This window comes from Macrotis lagotis, chromosome X (assembly GCF_037893015.1).
Source record: "Macrotis lagotis isolate mMagLag1 chromosome X, bilby.v1.9.chrom.fasta, whole genome shotgun sequence".
In the NCBI taxonomy this organism is placed as follows: Eukaryota; Metazoa; Chordata; class Mammalia; order Peramelemorphia; family Peramelidae; genus Macrotis; species Macrotis lagotis.
In genome coordinates, this window is record NC_133666.1 from 455,937,797 (window position 1) to 455,957,643 (window position 19,847).

Sequence of the window (19,847 nt, forward strand, 5' to 3'; positions counted from 1 at the left end):
ACTTTTCCTGCTGAAAATTGATTTGTGATTTTCCATTGTTTCTATTGAATAAAATACAAGTTGTTTAGCTAAGATTTCAAGGATCATATCATCTGTACCTTGGTTCCAGTCTATCTTTTCAGACTTCTTCCACATATTCCTATTTTCTTCCATCAAACTTAGATTAAATATTGTTTATTGAAGTTAAACTTTCCCTCTGCATTTTTGTACCTTTTGCACACTTTGCCCTTCCTAAAATGGTCTTCTTTACTCTCCTTCTTGCTTCCCCTTAGGGCCATCTCAGCTGCCATTTTTGTCATAAAGTGTTCCATTATTCCCCTAAATTTAAAGGTTCTCTTTAACGTTATTTGTGTAAATGTTTGTATTTGTGTATATTTTTTAACTTGTATTACAGTTCTGAACACATATCATTCTCTCCTACATAATGTACTCTTTGAGAACTGTCATGTCATGTTTTATCTCTGCTCTCTGATGCCTACCATTTCTTTCTTGGTTTTTGTTTTTTAGGTTTTTGCAAGGCAAATGGGGTTAAGTGGCTTGCCCAAGGCCACACAGCTAGGTAATTATTAAGAGTCTGAAGCCGGATTTGAACTTAGGTACTCCTGACTCCAAGGCTGGTGCTCTATCCACTCTGGCACCTAGCCACCCCTGTGTACCATTTCTTTCACATATAGTAGTCCTTTATAAATGTTGACTTGAATTGATTCTTGGAGCTACAGCAGCCCCTGTTTGGATGACTCTCAGTATTACTTGTAGTCTTGTTCTCTCTCCCCTTTATCCTGTCCTGTATTTCTGATTGCCTGGTAAATTCTATTTCTACTCTCTTTTCTTTTCTTTTCTTTTCTTTTCTTTTCTTTTCTTTTCTTTTCTTTTCTTTTCTTTTCTTTACTCTTCTCTTCTCTTCTCTTTTCTTTACTCTTCTCTCTTTCTTCTCTTCTCTTCTCTTCTCTTCTCTTCTCTTCTCTTCTCTTCTCTTCTCTTCTCTTCTCTTCTCTTCTCTTCTCTTCTCTTCTCTTCTCTTCTCTTCTCTTTTTTTGCCAGGGAATGGGATTAAGTGGCTTGCCCAAAGCCACACAGCTAGGTAATTATTAAGTATCTGAGCCAGATTTGAACTCCGGTACTCCTGACTCCAGGACTGGTGCTCTATCCACTCACTGTGCCACCTAGCTGCCCCTCTACTTGTATTTCAAATTAATTGTATAATGAAATGGAATTCAGTTGGATTTAATCATCAAATATAAAATTCTTAAATATGAGTGAAGATACAAAGATAAATAAGACTTTACTTTCAAGGAATTGTAGAGCTAAGAAAGCTAGGCAGATAGTTATAAAATAGAAATAAATGCATGAATCCAAATGACTAGTTTAGGAAGAATTTCTAACCTGAAGGAAAGTAAGAACAAGGATAATTCATTGGAGGAGGTGGCATTTGAACTAGGTCTTGAAGAGTGAATGATTTCAAAAAGTGGGGAATTGTGAAGAAGGCAGATGTGACCAAAGACTTCAGAGGAGGTTTCAGAAAATATAGTCTGAATTTGTAGACTAGAGAGTAATCTAGTTTGCCTGGAATTTATCTTCTAGTTCCCCTTTGAATTCCTGTTCTTTACCAAGAGTAATACAATCTTTCCTGTTAACCAACCTTGATATGACTCCATCCTTGTTTGTTGCTTCCCAACCTAAGTGTTGTGTTGATTTTCCTTCCCAATATCTCCTGTATCTGTGCTTTCTTTCCTATTTCCTTTGCCATCTACTCTTATTCACATCTTGTTTCCTATTTCCTTTGCCATTCACTCTTACACGTTTATCACTACATATCTGGAATACTGCTGTAGACTCCCAATAAGTTTCCTCATCTGTAAGTTTCTCTCCACTCAATAATTTGCCTTGCAGGCTGCTAAACTGGTTTCCATTTTTGTGTTGCTTGATTTGTCAGTAAAAAAAAAGTCGTGGGTATCCATTTTTCTATTATTATAAAAACTGGAAAAATATATTCTAGGAATAATTTAGCAAAGCTCCTTTTTTTTAATATGAGGAAATTCAAGTTCAAAGGTTAATTGATCTATATGAGATTACATTGGATTCAAATGCATTTAAATCCTAGTTCTTTTTTTTCTTTCTGTTGTTGACTGCTCCCTGTCCACTGCATCAAGGACGATATTTTTTGGGATTGGGGATTTAAAAAAAATGCTTAATATAAGGAAATAACTATTACTAAGTAACTGACAATAGGAAAGATTTCTTTTCTTTTGGAAAAAATTAATAGGCAAATGATAAACCTTAGATACCAGAAAAGGAAGAATACCTCCCCCTTAAAAAACAGAGAAACCTGAAACTTACATTGTTTTGATAGAGATCTTTCTTTTCTTAAGTGGTGGAGAAATTTTTAGAAAATAGAGGAACCCCAAAGCTAAGAATTTATCACATCCCTATTTATTTATGAACAGAATTCTTCTTTAGTAATTCTCACTTAGATTATTAACAGGTTTTCTCAACTGAGAACTCCCCAAGTTCTTTCACTTAAATTTTTGTTATCATCAGTAAACTTAAATATTTCAATTTATAAAGAGAAAAAAAGATTTGTTCATAAAACTGAATTTCTGTTTTTATTTTTAATGGAAAGATACTTTACATTTTAACAAGGTGAACTTGTATTTTTATATCTTAAAAAACTTTAAATGCCCCTTTTTAAAAGAACTGTCACTACCAATACCCACTAACTGTCCCTGTCCTGCAACAAATAAGTTTAATAGATTAATACATTAGCACATTGGTCACTTTCATATGTATTCTCATCACAACTTAGCTAAGAGCAGTTACTCTTCTGTCTAAGATTTGTGATTTTATTCCCAAATTGCATTTGGAAAGTTATCTATTTTCTTGTCAAGTGGAACATTAATATTTGTAAACTTCTTTTTAATACCAAATCTTTCTCATTTATGCCAGTGTTTCTTTTTTTATTAATTTTTATTAAAGATATTATTTGAGTTTTACAATTTTCCCCCCAATCTTACCCCCCCCCCCACGGAAAGCAATCTGTCAGTCTTTACTTTGTTTCCATGTTGTACCTTGATCCAAATTGGGTGTGATGAGAGAGAAATCATATCCTTAGAGAAGAGACAAGAATTCTAAGAGGTAACAAGATCAGACAATAAGATATGTTTTTTTTTTCTAAATTTTAAAGGGAATAGTCCTTGCACTTTGTTCAAACTCCACAGCTCCTTATCTGGATACAGATGGCACTCTCCTTTGTGGACAGCCCAAAATTGTTCCTGATTGTTGCACTGATGGAATGAGCCAGTCCTTCAAGGTTGAACATCACTCCCATGTTGCTGTTAGGGTGTACAGTGTTTTTCTGGTTCTGCTCATCTCACTCAGCATCAGTTCATGCAAATCCCTCCATGCTTCCCTGAATTCCCCATCCCTCCTGGTTTCTAATAGAACAATAGTGTTCCATGACATACATATACCACAGTTTGCTAAGCCATTCCCCAATTGAAGGACATTTACTTGATTTCCAATTCTTTGCCACCACAAACAGGGCTGCTATAAATATTTTTTATACAAGTAATGTTTTTACCCTTTTTCTTCATGTCTTCAGGGTGTAGACCCAGTAGTGGTATTGCTGGGTCAAAGGGTATGCACATTTTTGTTGCCCTTTGTGTGTAGTTCCAAATAGCTCTCCAGAAGGGTTGGATGAGTTCACAGCTCCACCAACAGTGTAATAGTGCCCCAGCTTTCTCACAATTCTTCCAACAATGATCATTATCCTTTCTAGTCATATTGGCCAATCTGAGAGGTGTGGGGTGGTACCTCAGATAAGCTTTAATTTGCATTTCTTTAATCAGTAATGATTTAGAGCATTTTTTCATATGGCTATGGATTGCTTTGATCTCCTCATCTGTAAATTGCCTTTGCACATCCTTTGACCATTTGTCAATTGGGGAATGGCTTTTTCTTTTAAAAATATGACTTAGTTCTCTGTATATTTTAGAAATGTGTCCTTTGTCAGAATCATTAGTTGTAAAGATTGTTTCCCAATTTACTACATTTCTTTTGATCTTGGTTACAGTGGTTTTATCTGTACAAAAGCTTTTTAATTTAATGTATTTGAAATCATCTAATTGGTTTTTGGTGATGTTCTCCAACTCTTCCTTAGTCATAAACTGCTCCCCTTTCCATAGATCTGACAGGTAAACTAGTCCTTGATCTTCTAATTTGCTTATAGTATTGTTTTTTATGTCTAAGTCCTATAACCTTTTGGCTCTTATCTTGGTAAAGGGTGTGAGGTGTTGGTCTAATCTAAGTTTCTTTCATACTAACTTCCAATTATCCCAGCAGTTCAAAGAGGGAGTTTTTATCCCAATGGCTGGACTCTTTGGGTTTATCGAACAGGAGATTACTATAATCATCTCCTGCTTTTACACCTAGTCTATTCCATGATCCACCACTCTATTTCTTAGCCAATACCAAACAGTTTTGATGACTGATGCTTTATAATATAATTTTATATCAGGTAGGGCTAAGCCACCTTCTTTTGCACTTTTTTTCATTAAGCTCCTGTATGCCAATGTTTCTTAACCACAATCTTGGTAACTGCACATTTTTAGCCTGCCTCATATCACCTCTCTCCCTGATTTGGCTGAAGAGTTAGCTTCTTATGGAGTTGCTTCTTTTAAGGAAAGGATTATTTAAAAATTGTAAGTAGGGCTTATGGGAATCCTCAGGATTGTTGAATTGTGAACAGTTTTCAGAACCACTGAACCAGAGATGTGGGCCTCCTAGGTAGTCATGTGGTTTGATTTGTTTGATGTGTATTTGAAGTTAGGAACAAACTCATTTTTTCCTTTTATATCAATTTGAATATAATGATCTCAACATCTTTTATGCCAGAAAATACCTCAAAATTTGTTGGCACTGGTTTTAGATTTGGCAGTCCTCTGTAATAACGTACATAAAAATTATTTCATATATAGTCATAATTTATTGAGGAAATGAGAACTCCAGATATTTGCCAATTAATTATCATTGCCTTGGTGTCTTATTAAGTATTTGAAATTTCATTGTTGCAAAGTAGTTTCACTTACATCCATAAACTAGGTTGTACAACTTTTTTTTTTTGGTAGAAGCAATTATTCTTTCATCTGATTATAATATAAAAAATTCATCTGAGCAAGAAGTCATGACAAAAACTGCTGGATAGTCAATGTTGTATAGTTGTTGATTTTAATAGATACTTCAAAAAGCTCCATTCAGATTTGTAGGTACTTGGGAAATCTTATATGAGCTGATGAAGACTGAGGTTAGCAGAACTAGGAAGATAGGCAGGAAAGAAAAACAAGTTTGAACTTAAGTACTTTGATCATGGCTGTGATCAACCAAAATATGCTTCCCTACTTCCTTTTTTAAAAAAATTTTAATTATTTGTTTTTCTAACTACAGGCAGTGGTAGTTTTTAACCAGTCATTTTGTTTTTTGGAAAGGATTTGAGTTTTACATTTTTTTCTCCCTCCCTCTCTTTTTCCCCTCTCTATGAAATAGCAATTTATTTCATGCTAAATATAGATCAATATTGAACATATTATAAGAGAAGAATCTGATCTAAACAGAAAACATTAGAGGGAAAAAATGATGTATTACATAAGACAACTTTTGAAGATAATAAGCTTTGTTCTTCATTATTACACATCCTTCTATGGATTTGAATGGTGTTTTCCATCACTAGTCTTTTAAAATTGTCTTTGATTATTGTACTGCTGAAATGAACAGGTCCATCATGGTTGATCATTACCCCATGTTGTTGTTAATGTTACATTAATGTTCTGGTTCTGCTCATTTCACTCAGCATCAGTTCATGTAAGTCTTTTTTTTTTTTTTTTTTTTTTTTTTTTTTAGGTTTTTGCAAGGCAAATGGGGTGAAGTGGCTTGCCCAAGGCCACACAGCTAGGTAATTATTAAGTGTCTGAGACCGGATTTGAACCCAGGTACTTCTGACTCCAATTGGGGCCATTGCTTTATCCGCTATGCCACCTAGCCGCCCCGAGGTCATGCAAGTCTTAACAGGCTTTTCTGAAATCCTGTCCCTTATGATTTTTTATAGCACAATAGTGTTCCATCACATTTATATACTACAATTTTTTCAGTCATACCCCAATTCATGGGACATCCCCTTGATTTCCAATTCTCTGCCACTACAAAAAAGAGTTGCAATGAATATTTTTGTAAATGTGGAAATTTTACCCTTTTTCATGATCTCTTCAGGATGCAGACCCAGTAATGGTATTGCTGGATCAAAAGGTATGCACAATTTTATTGCCCTTTGGGCATAATTCCAAATTGCTCTCCAGAAAGGTTGGATCAGTTCACAGCTCCACCAACAATGCATTAGTGTCCCAGATTTCCCACATCCCCTTCAACATTGATCATTGTCCTTTCTAATCATATCGGCCAGTCTGAGAGGTGTTTTGTGGCACCTCAGAGATGCTTTAATTTGCATTTTTCTAATCAGTAATGATTTAGAGCAAATTTTTAATATGACTGTAGATAGTTTTGTCTGAGAATTGGCTTTCCATATCCTTCGACCATTTAACAATTGGCAAATGACTTTTTAAAAATAAATTTGACTCGGTTCTCTATATATTTTAGAAACGAATCCTTTGGAAGAGATGGAGAACATCACTAAAAGCAACTAGATAATTTCGATTACATTAAATTAAAAAGCTTTTGTACAGATAAACCCACTGTAACCAAGATCATAAGAAATGTAGTAAACTGGGAAACAATCTTTACAACTAATATTTCTGACAAAGGATTCATTTCTAAAATATACAGAGAACTGAGTCATACTTTTTTAAAAAAAGCCACTCCCCAGTTGTCAAATGGTCAAAGGATATGCAAAGGCAATTTACAGATGAGGAGATCAAAGCAATCCATAGCCATATGAAAAATTGCTCTAAATCATTACTGATTAGAGAAATGCAAATTAAAGCTTCTCTGAGGTACCACCTCACACCTCTCAGATTGGCCGATATGACCAGAAATGATAATGATCATTGTTGGAAGGGTTGTGGGAAATCTGGGACACTATTACACTGTTGGTGGAGCTGTGAACTCATCCAACCCTTCTGGAGAGCCATTTGGAACTATGCCCAAAGGGCAACAAAAATGTGCATACCCTTTGACCCAGCAATACCACTACTGGGTCTATACCCTGAAGAGATGAAGAAAAAGGGTAAAAACATCACTTGTACAAAAATATTTATAGCAGCCCTGTTTGTGGTGGCAAAGAATTGGAAATCAAGTAAATGTCCTTCATTTGGGGAATGACTTAACAAACTGTGGTATATGTATGTCATGGAACACTATTGTTCTATTAGAAACCAGGAGGGATGATGGGGATTCAGGGAAGCTTGGAGGGCTTTGCATGAACTGATGCTGAATGAGATGAGCAGAACCAGAAAAACACTGTACACCCCAACAGCAACATGGGGGTGATGATCAACCTCGATGGACTTGCTCATTCCATCAGTGCAACAATCAGGGACAATTTTGGGCTATCTGTGATGGAGAATACTGGCTGTATCCAAAGAAAGAGCCATGGAGTTTGAACAAAGTTCAAGGACTATTTATTCCCTTTAATTTAGAAAAAAAATATCTTATTGTCTGATCTTGTTATCTCGTATACTTTTTATTTCTTCCTTAAGGATATGATTTCTCTCTTATCACACTCAATTTGGAACAATGTACAACATGGAAACAATGTAATGACTGACAGATTGCTGTCTGTGAGGGGATGGGGGGAGGGAAGTAAGATTGGAGAAAAATTGTAAAACTCAAATAAAACGTTTAATTACGGAAAAAGAGAAATGAGTCCTTTTATAAGAGTCAGTAAATGTAAAAATTGTTTCCCAACTTACTACATTCCTTTTAATCTTGGTTGTGCTGGTTTTGTTTGTGCAAACCCTTTCTAATTTAATGTAATCAAAATTGTCCAGTTTGTTTTTTTCAGAATGTTCTCTATCTTTTCTTTGGTCATAAACTACTCTCCTTTCTGTAGATCTGACAGGTAAACTATTCCTTGTTCTCCTAATTGGCTTTTAATAACACCTTTTATGTCCAAATCCTGCACTTATTTCACCTTATCTTTGTATAGGGTGTGAGATGTTGGTCTATGCCAAATTTCTGACATACCATCATCCGGTTTTCCCAGCAGTTTTTATCAAAGAGTAAGTTTTTATTCCAGATTCTGGAATCTTTGGGTTTATCAAACAATAGATTACTGTAGTTATTTATTGCTGTCTCTTTTGCACCTGATCTATTCCTCTGGTCCACCACTCTATTTCATCACCAGTACCAAACAGTTTTGATGACTGATTCTTTATAATATAATTTTAGAACTGGTATGGCTAGGCTACCTTTCTTTGCAGTTTTTTCAATAATTCCCTTCTATTCTTGACCTTTTGTTCCTTCATATGAACTTAGGTACTATTTTTCTAACTCACTAAAGTAAATTTTTTGGAAGTTTTATTGGTATGGCACTAATAAGTAATTTAAATTCAGGTAGAATTGTCATTTTTATTATATTAGCTTGGCTTACCTATGAGCAATTGACATTTGCCCAGTTAATTAGAGCTGATTTTTTTTGTGTGAAAAGTGTTTTATAGTTTTCATCAAGTTTCTGAGTCTGCCCTGGTAGGTATACTCCCCAAGTATTTTATGTAGTCTGAAAGTTATTTTAAATGGGATTTCTCTTTCCGTCTCTTGCTGCTGTATCTTATTGGTAATATACAGAAATGCTGAGAATTTATGTGGGTTTATTTTATATCCTGCAACTTTGCTAAAGTTGCTAATTGTTTTCAGTAGTTTTTTTAGATGATTTTCTAGGGTTCTCTAGATGTACCATCATATCATCTGCAAGAGTGAGAGTTTTATTTCATCATTACTTATTCTGATTCCTTCAATTTTTTTCTTCTCTTATTACTAAAGCTAACATTCCAATACAATATTGAATAATAATGTCATAACAGACCGCCTTGTTTCATTACCTGATCTTATTGGGAATGCTTCTATCTTCTCCCCATTACATATATTGAATGTTGATAGTTTTAGCTAGATACTACTTATCATTTTAAGGAACATTCCATTTATTCCCATGCTCCCTAGTATTTTTTTTAAAGAGTTTTAACAGTTTATTTACGCTCTGATGAAAAAAATCCAAATTATCTTCACAGATAAACATCCACAGTGTCTTTTAGTCCTTCTGTTATGAAATCTCCAGCTCACTTTTTGCCAGCACCGACATTTGCCTTTGCAGTGCCCCTCACTTTCTTCATTCTGTTCTTGCGTTCCTTTCGCTGCTTTCTTGATGTCTTTTTCTTCTCATACAGACCATGCCTTGCAAGTCTGTGCTTTGGTTCATTTTTCTTTGCATAGTCAAGGGAATCATAAATCATGCCAAAGTCTGTTGTTTTGCCACCACCAAAATGGGTACTGAATCCAAAAACAAAAATGACATCTGGAGTTGTCTTATACATCTTGGCCAGTTTTTCTTGGATTTCAGTCTTAGGTGCTGTGGCCTAGCCAGGATGAAGGACATCTATAACCATCTGTTTTTGCTGAAGAAGTCTGTTTGTCATGAACTTCCTGGTTCTGATGGTTACTGTGTCATTCATGGTGGCGGCCGGCTCCTCGAGCAGCAGGAGAGGGAAAGGCTCCCTAGTATTTTTAGTAGGAATAGGTACTATATTTTTGTCAAAAGTTTTTTCAGCATCTCAAGATAATCATGATTTCTGTTAGGTTTGTTATTGTTATGGTCAATTATGACGTTTTCCTAATGTTGAGCCAATCCTGCATTCCTGATAAAAATCTTCCTTGATCATAGCATATTTATTATCTTAGTAAATTTTGGTATGTTGTCTCATTATTGTCTTTGTCTTAGATGAAATCATTAATTCTTTCTATGATTTTTGTTTGATCCACTCATTCTTTAAAATTAGTTTATTTAGTTTCTGATTAGTTTTAGGTCTATGTCTCCATGGCCCTTTATTTCTTCTGATTCTAATTGTATCATGGTCTGAAAAGGATTCATTCACTATTTCTGCCTTTTTGCATTTGATTGTGAAGTTTTATGTCCTAATATATGGTCAGTTTTTGGTCCATGTACCACAGGAAAAGAAAAGGATTTTCCTTTCTATTCCCGTTCAGTTTTCTCCAGAGGTCTAACATATCTTAAGTTTTCTAACATTCTGTTCACCCCAGAGAGAGAGGTTGAGGTACCCCACCAGTAGAGTTCTGCTGATTATGTCTTCTGTCATTCATTTAGCTTCTCCTTTAAGAATCTGGATGCTGCGGGGCCGCTAGGTGGCGCAGTGGATAGACTACTGGCCCTGGAGTCAGGAGCACCTGAGTTCAAATCTGGCCTCAGACACTTAATAGTTACCTAGCTGTGTGGCCTTGGGCAAGCCACTTAACCCCATTGCCTTGCAAAAAAATCTTTAAAAAAAAAAGAATTTGGATGCTGTACCACTTAATGCATACACATTTAGTATTGAAATTACTTCGTGATATAATGATACCTTTTAGGAGTATCTAATGGTACCTTTTAACTCTTTTAATGAGATCTATTTTCACAACTGCTTTGTCTGAGATAAGGATTGCTACCCCTGCTTTTTTTCACTACAGCTAAATCATTATATATTGTGCTCCAGCTTTTTACCTTTACTCTGTGCGTATCTCTCTGCTTCAAATGTATTTCTTGTAAGCAGCCTATTATGGCGTTCTGATTTTTAATCCACTGTTATCCACTTCCATTTTTTTTTAGGTTTTTTTCAAGGCAAATGGGGTTAAGTGGCTTGCCCAAGGCCACACAGCTAGGTAATTATTAAGTGTTTGAGACGGAATTTGAACCCAGGTACTCCTGGCTCCAGGGCCAGTGCTTTATCCACTGTGCCACCTAGCCGCCCCTCCATTTCCATTTTATGGGAGAGTTCATCCCCACTCATATTTATAATTGTACTTACTCATTCTTTGTTGCCCTCCTTGCTATCCTCCCCTCTGTTTGTATTTCCCCCCTTTCACCTTAACCCTCCTCCCAAGTGTTTTGCTTTTCAATATACCCTCTCCTTCAGTGTGTTTCCCCCTTCTATCCACCACCCTCCCATTTCTTTTTCCTTTCCCTTTCCCCCCTTCAACCTTCCCTCCCTTCTATTAGTCCCTCCTTCCCTCCCCCCCCACCCCATACTTGAAAGGTAAGATAAATTTCTAAACTCAACTGGATGTGTTTATTAATCCCTCTTTGAGCCAAATCTAATGAGAGTAAGATTCAGGCAGTTTTTACCTCCTCCGTTTTTTCCCTCTATTGCAGTAGGTCCCTTGCACCTCTTCTTGTGTTGAAATTTACCTTTTTCAACTTCTCCTTTCTTCTAGTCTCTTTACAGTCCCTCCCCTTTTTAATGAAAAAAAATTAAAGTCATTCCATCAAACTCATGGACTTTTCATGAATGTCCATATCTTTAGCCTAAGCATATTCTTTCTAATAGAGTTACAGTTCTCAAGAGTTTTTAAATTTATTTTTATTAAAGATATTATTTGAGTTTTACAATCCCCCCCATCTTACTCCCCCCCCCCCCCACGGAAAGCACTCTGTCAGTCTTTACTTTGTTTCCATGTTGTATCTTGATCCAAATTTGGTGTGATGAGAGAGAAATCATATCCTTAAAGAAGAGAAGAGAAATCTAAGAGGTAACAAGATCAGACAATAAGATATCTGTTTTTTTCTAAATTAAAGGGAATAGTCCTTGAACTTTGTTCAAACTCCACAGCTCCTTAATTGTATACAATTGGCACTCTCCTTTGCAGACAGCCCAAAATTGTTCCCGATTGTTGCACTGATGGAATGAGCGAGTCCTTCAAGGTTGAACATCACTCCCATGTTGCTGTTAGGGTGTACAGTGTTTTTCTGGTTCTGCTCATCTCACTCAGCATCAGTTCATGCAAATCCCTCCATGCTTCCCTGAAATCCCGTCCCTCCTGGTTTCTAATAGAACAATAGTGTTCCATGACATACATATACTACAGTTTGCTAAGCCATTCCCCAATTGAAGGACATTTACTTGATTTCCAATTCTTTGCCACCACAAACAGGGCTGCTATAAATATTTTTGTACAAGTAATGTTTTTACTCTTTTTCATCATGTCTTCAGGGTATAGACCCAGTAGTGGTATTGCTGGGTCAAAGGGTATGCACATTTTTGTTGCCCTTTGGGCATAGTTCCAAATAGCTCTCCAGAAAGGTTGGATGAGTTCACAGCTCCACCAACAGTGTAATAGTGTCCCAGATTTCCCACAACCCTTCCAACAATGATCATTATCCTTCCTGGTCATATAGGCCAATCTGAGAGATGTGTGGTGGTACCTCAGAGAAACTTTAATTTGTATTTCTTTAATAATTAATGATTTCTAATAGAGTTACAGTTCTCACGAGTTTTGAGAATCTTTCTCCCTTGTGGGGATGTAGGCAGTTTAATTTTATTGGATGACAAATTTTTTTCCTTTTCCCATTTACCTTAAGTCTCCTGTTTGAAGATCAAATTTTCTGTTTAGCTCTGGTCCTTTCCTCAGGAAAATTTGAACATCACCTATTTTGTTAAATGTCCATCTTTTCCTCAGAAAGAGCAGCCTCAGTTTTGCTGGATAGTAAATTCTTGGTTGGAATCCAAACTTTTGCATTTTGGCATATCATAATCTAGACCCTTCTACCTCTTAAATTTGGTGCAGCCAGATCCTGTGTAATCCTGACTGTGACTCTTTGGTATTTCAATTGCTTCTTTCTGGTCTCTTGCAGGATTTTCTCCTTGATCTGATAAGTTTGGTAGCAATATTCCTTGTTTTCTTTTGGGGATTCCTTTCAGGAGGTGATGGGTGTATTCTTTCAATGACTATTTTGGCTCTGGTTTCAGGGTATCAAGGCAGCTCTCTTTAACTATATCCTGAAGTATTTGGCCTAGGCTTTTTTTTAATCAAGGTTTTCATGACGCTGATTATTAAATTGTCTCTCCTGGATCTATTTCCCATATCTGTTGTTTTTACCAATGAAGTATTTTGCATTTTCTTCTAATTTATTCATTTTAAAAAATTTATTTAATAGATTTTTGGTGTCTCATGAAGTCATTAGCTTTCAGAGATTCCAATCTTTTTTTTTTTCCAGAGAAGAATTTTTCCAACTTAACTTTTAAATCTCCTTTTCCATTTGGTCAATTCTGTTTTTGAAGGAGTTGTAATTTTCCATTTGCCCAGAGCCTTCCCCAGCCTGGGGCTGTCACACAACCTAGTCACTGGGCTAAGCAGTCAGGGCTAGAAGTGGCAGACGGTCTCTCTGGATTGTCAGTGCTCAGGAAGGTTCTTCCCTGCCATCCACATCCAGGCCTGGGGGAAAGGTACAAACACCTGGGACTATCTCTTTGTGTGTACTCCAAAAAGCCAGGCCCTCCCACTGGAATTGTTAGGGAGGACAGGGCTCTGATGGGAACACCAGGGGTTTGCAGCCCAAACCTTCCAGACCAGCTGAGATGGTGGAATGAGTGTCTTCAGCGAGGCAGTCCTGCAGGAGTTCTCCCAGGTAGCCCACGATGCACACTGCAAAGGCTTCAGCTCTCACTGTGGTTCTCAGGTTAGTCCTCAGTTGGGCTCATGCTCCCTTCTGACAGACTTTGCTGGAAAATGTTCACCTCTATTCTTTTGTTCAGATCTCACCTTCCAAAATCTGGTAAGAATTTTGATTCATGTTATTTCTGGCTTCTTTCTGCCATCTTGGACAGAACTCTTTTTCCTTACTTCTTGACAAAAAAGTGATGAACTGGAGCGGTAGAATGAGAGATTGTTTTTGGATATGGTCTATATCATCACTGCCGGACCTAAAGTCAGGAGGACCTGAGGTCAAATCCAACCTCAGATACTAGGTGTGTGACCCTGTTTACCTCCATTTTCTCATTTGAAAATGAGATGGAGAGGAAAATGGCTAATCACTCCAGTGTCTCTGATTAGAGATCCCCAAACTGGGGTCATGAGGAGTCTGACAGTATAACTAAATAGCAGCAACAATGGGCCTGCTATGTGGCATACACTTTGCAAAGGCAGAAGACAGTTCCTGCTCTCAAGAAGCTGAGCAACCATGTACAAATATCTGCAGAGCAAATTCAAAATAATAAATGGTGAGAAGGCCTTTGTATTAAGATTGAAAAGGTTTCCTGTAGATGGTGAACTTTTAGCTGATATTTGAAGGAAAATAGAAATCCATGAAATAGAGAGGAAGGTAGAAAGAAAGAAGGGAGTAAGCATTTATATGGAACTTTTGTGTGTCAAGTAGTCTAAATGTTTTCTCATGTGATTCTTACAACAAACCCATGATGTAGGTGTTTTTAGCCTCATTTTATAGTTGAGGAAACTGAGAGCTTAAGGGACTTGCCTAGAACCACATAGTGTTAATAAGTGTTTGAGGTGAGATTTAAACTCAAGACTTCCCTGCTCCCAGGGATACCACTCTATACCACCTAGCTGAGGGAAAAAGTGGTCTGGCATGTGAGTATAATCAGTGGAAAATGCCTGGAGTCAGGAGATGGAATGACTTGTTTGAGAATGACAAGGAGGCTAGTATTGTTGAATTACACAATATTTGGGGTGGGGGGTTAAGTTATTTATTTATTTTTATTTTTGCAAGGCAAATGGGGTTAAGTGGCTTGCCCAAGGCCACACAGCTAGGTAATTATTAAGTGTCTGAGACCGGATTTGAACCCAGGTACTCCTGACTCCAAGGCTGGTGCTTTATCCACTGCACCACCTAGCTGCCCCATGGGTTAAGTTATAAAAAAGATCAAGCATGGAGGAAGATTTTAAATGCCAAAGAGGATTTTATATTTGATCCTAGAGATAGGTATCATAATTAAACCTAAACTTTAGGAAAATCACTTTGGTGACTAGAGGTTGGACTATGGTGGGGAGGGACTTGTGGCAGGAAAACCAACCTGTGGGTTATTGCAGTAGTCTGGCGGTGGCAGTGTCAGAGGCAAGAAGGGGACAGTATTAGAGAGATGTTACTACAGATAAAAATTAAAATTGATAGCCCTTGTGGGGGGGGGTTTGGAGAGGGTGAGGAGTTGAAGGTGATACCTAGGTGGTGAATTTGGGTGACAGGGAGAATAGTACCTTGGATAGTAATAGAGAAATTAGGAAGAGTGGAAGGTTTGTGGGAAAAGACAGTTGACGTATCATGGGACATCCAATTTGAAGTGTCCAATAAATAAGACAGTAAGAGATAAGAGATTGGAAGGCAGCAGATAATTTAGAGCTGAATGAGTTTACTTCACATTTTTCTTTACAGGAAAGTCTTAGGTCAGGGAGGTGGGGTGAGTTGTGATAATAGAGATGCTAAAAAAAATGAAGAAAAGAAAAAAAATGTCATTGAAGCTTCTTTTTTTTAACGTATAGAAGAAATCAGAAAGAAATTTAGAGGACAACTTTTACAGTCAATAGTACACCTTTGGAACCAACATGTTTAATTCTATAAGTAATAGAAATTAATTTTTCTTTCTTTTTTTGTATATGAAAAGGTTTATGGTTGTCATGTTCAGATAGTTAGAAACTTTTCTAGGCGAAATGGTGGTGTGTATAGAAGACTTCTTAAGGAGCACATCCTTGGTCAGGTTTATGTAGTTGAAAATCAGTTGCATTTAGACAGGATATATTGGAATGGGAGTGATAGCTGAAAAATTTTGAGTTAGATTTTAATTTGGGAAGGATTTCTTTAATACCTGCTCTGTATCAGGAGTTTAGATTTAATGAGGAATAATGCAATCTGATGCTTGCATACAGTTTTTTGGGGTTTTTTTTAGTTTTTTTGCAAGGCAAACAGGGTTAAGTGGCTTGCCCAAGGCCACACAGCTGGTAATTATTAAATGTCTGAGACCGAATTTGAACCCAGGTATTCCTGACTCCAAGGCCATTGCTTCATCTACTACGCCCACCTAGCCGCCCCCATTACAGTTTTAAGGTATATAAAATGCCTTGTATATCATCTCCTTTGATTATATTTCCCCACTGAAGATGTTAATACTTCTTACTCCTAAATAACATTTACTTAATTGTTTGAGGTTTATAAAGAACTTTTTAAAATTATAATTCTGTAAGGTAGATTGTGCAAGTAGTATTATACTTATTTTACAGATGAGGAAACTGAGATTTGTGGAGGTAAAGTGACTTATCCAAAGTTATACAGCCAGTACTCAACCATAGACCTAATTCCCAGTCCACCATTTACTGTATCACTCTGACTCCCTAAGGATTGTGGAAGTGTTTTTATCCTTCTTTTTGCAGATAAGGAAACTGAGACCAGAGGTGGAAGTTGGGGTTAGAACCTAGGACTTCTTTCTCTTTTATGGTGTTTCTACTACCCATTCTTATTGGGGGCCTCAGTGTTGTTGTGGGGTGAGGTAGGACAAACCTGTTGTAGTTAAAACATCATAGGGATTTAGATAATTTGTGAGTCCCTCCTTTACGCTCTGATATCCATTCAGATTCAACAAATAGGCACTCTTGCACCATAAACAACTCTGTGGGTGTATGGAGGAACATTTGAGAGGAATAGATGAGACATGAATTGGACCATTCATTAATCTCTTGAATTACATTTGCCCAGAAATATTTTTAATCCAAAGGAACCACATATAGAAATTTTTAATAAACAAAAGGAATTGTTCAGTTTTTTCTTTTTGATAATTTCATTCTCTAATTTTGTCATATTCATCCAGTGTGAGAAGAGTTTTACTTGATGGCAAATGAGTAGGTTTTTCCTTACAAATGTTAAGTGTTGTGTTCATTTTACTGAAGGCTGTACAGTAGCCTTTAAAAAAAAAGAAATTGCTGAATATCTCACATTCCACAGTAGTGTGTTTTTAAATAAGTGCTATTATTAATTGTTTGAGAGGAAATAAAAGATTAAGGAAAGTAGACTAGGCAAGAGAAAAAGTATGAAAGCACAAATATTATTTAGATCTGTAAAATGCTATTTTAAAGTTGACAACTTAATATTATTTTTTAGAAGCTTGTATTAACTCCCTTTTAATTCTTCTAATAGTCTGATGCTCAAGTGTATGTGAACTAGGATGTTTATTCTTCTCTTCATTTATGAATGTTTTTTATAACTTCAGGAGTTTGCTTTTTTTTAACTGCCCAAGATCACAGTTAGTATATTTCCTTGCATATTCAATTTCCCCCAAAAAATGTTTATAGGTGGTAACTTATTTGCCATTCTTTGATTTGAGTAAGAAGTTTTAAGTCCAAAAGCCATCTAATAACTGAAGAAGGCAAGGAAAAATCTTATATGCTTTTCTGCTTTATAAAATAGGCATGTGTATAATTCTACCTTACTGATAACATCCAGTTTCCACTCTTCACTTTTGCAAATAGTGGTAACTATATATCTTTACATCTGACTTGGGAGAAACTCATTCTGAAATAGCACATGGGACATAATAGGTGTATTTAATTTTTTCTGTTGATCATAAGCTATCATCACCCCATACTCTCTCCTGATTAAAAGAGGAGAGCTTCAGTGGCTCTGATCAATAAGGTTTGGCACCCATGTGCAAGGGATAGAACTGGCCTGAGTCAGAAGGACCCAAGTTTAAATTATTCTTCTTACACATACTAGCTATGATCCAAAGTAAATGAATGGCAAGTCTTTTTCCCCAACTTTTATATCATTTCTTGATTTAAAGGACTAGACCACTGTACACTTCTATACTTCGTTATGTGATAATAATTATCAAAGCTTTTTGATATTGGTTTAAAAAATTGAAAAGTAGCCCAATAAAAGAGATTAGAAAAGGAATTATAAACAATTGAACTCAAAGCATCATAAATCTGAGAACAGACATTACTTTGGGGTAGGGGACATTTCTGTTGCCAGGAATTAATGTTTGGAAACCTGGAAATAGTATGACAAATTAGGCTTATACCATTTACTACAGTAAGTTTAAAAGGGATGCTTGCCCTGAATAGTAAAGAAAACATAAAAAAAATGGGAAGAGAATCAGATCAAGGCCCTTTAGAAGTTGTGACATGGGGATTGAAGGGAGGGGAGAGTTCTTGAGGGGGAAAAGCCATTGATATCATTTGTTTTTATATCACCTACATTTCCCAGTGAATCTCTCCTTCATACCTTTCGAAACAGCTACTGCTAATAATAAAAAATTAAACAAGAGGAAAAAATGAGTTTGTCAAAACTAATTAAAAAAATCTTGTGTTACCTGTCATATTTGACACCCATAATTGCCCATCTGTACAAAGAAAAACAAGTTAGATTACGTTAACTCTAACCTTAAATTTCTCTAATGCAGAATGAAATGAGGACTAGAACAATTCATACAGTAATTACAGTAATGGAAAGCAGTGGGATGAAATAGAAACAGATCCCTATTGATGTGCATATTGACTTAGAAAAGTTTTCTTCGTTATATTTTTAATTTAACATTTCTCAATTATGTTTAAATATATATCAAGCTGCATTTGGGAATTTGCAGACCAACAGTTTGATACCTTTGATGTAAAGGAAAACAACTTTAAAAAGCTTAAGAACTCTGATGCAACAACCAACTAAAGTATGCCAGTCTGTGACACACATGTGATAGAATAGATAGTAGAGTTTCAGATGAAAGATGACTCCCAATGACACTTATGGAAAATGAAAGACAGTATATTAGAGATGTTGAAAATAAAGTGCTTTATAGCAAGGTTTCTTGGAGAAAAGTGGTGTTTCATAGGAATTCATTAGGTTAAGAGATGGAGTAGAAAGTTTATGCCAGTGTTAACTCTGATTTATGTTTCTGATATCTGACATTTGTAATAGGGAGGCAAGGGGGAGAAATAATATCAGGAAATTACTATGATATAAAAGAAAGTATCACTAAAATTTTTAAAAGTAAATGGCTAACCATCTTTCAAATCCCAAAGACATTTACTTAATGTTCAAAAAAATAATATCAATGCCAGTCAGTCAGTAAACATTTATTAAATACCTACTGTGTGCCAGGACTGTGCTAAACTTGGGATACAGAAAGAAGCAGACAGTCCTTGCTGTCGAGAAGCTCATAGTATAATGGGGGATACAACAAACAAATATATATACAAACAAGCTATGTACAGGATAAATAGAATTGAGAATAAAGACGGGTTGGGAAAAGCTTCTTATAGAAGATGAGATTTTTAATTACAATTTTAAGGAAGCCAGAAAATTTTATAAGAATACATAAAGAATGAGAGCAATCCATCAAGTATAGTCAGAAAAAATGCCTAGAGCTAAGAGATGGAGGCAAGATGCCACAGGCTATTGCACTGTTCAGCAGCAAAGAGGCCAGTGTCACTCAGTTGAAGAATACATGGGTGGTGGGTAAGATTTAAGATGATTGCAAAGATAGAAATAAGCACCAAGCTATTAAATACTTAAGCATGCCAAGCAGAGATTATTGCATTTGACCCTGGATGTAATAGGGAGCCACTGGAATTTATTGAATAAGGAGGTCCTGTGGTCAGACAGTGCTTTAGAAAAATCACTGAAGAATGGGGAGAGTGTTGAGGCAGGTAGATCCATTAGCAATCTATTGTAATAGTCCAGGCATGAGATGATGAAGCTTTGCACCAGAGTTTAGAGGAGAGAAGAAAGTGTGTGCACTTATTTATTCATTTGTTTATTTATTTATTATAACTATTTTGTTTTCCAGTTGTATACAAACTACAATAGTAGTTTCTGCCGATCATTTTTTTGCAAGGTTTTGAATTTTACAATTTTCCCCCTCCCTCCC

The 19,847-nt window shown here is 36.2% G+C and overlaps 1 protein-coding gene and 1 pseudogene across 2 annotated transcripts in view; one reads left to right on the top strand and one right to left on the bottom strand.

The window, feature by feature from the left end:
• ROCK1 (Rho associated coiled-coil containing protein kinase 1) overlaps positions 1–19,847 on the top strand; it is a 147,437-nt gene that overhangs the window by 12,564 nt on the left and 115,026 nt on the right. The window lies entirely within an intron of this gene.
• LOC141503467 (small ribosomal subunit protein eS24 pseudogene) lies at positions 9,168–9,701 on the bottom strand (annotated as a pseudogene).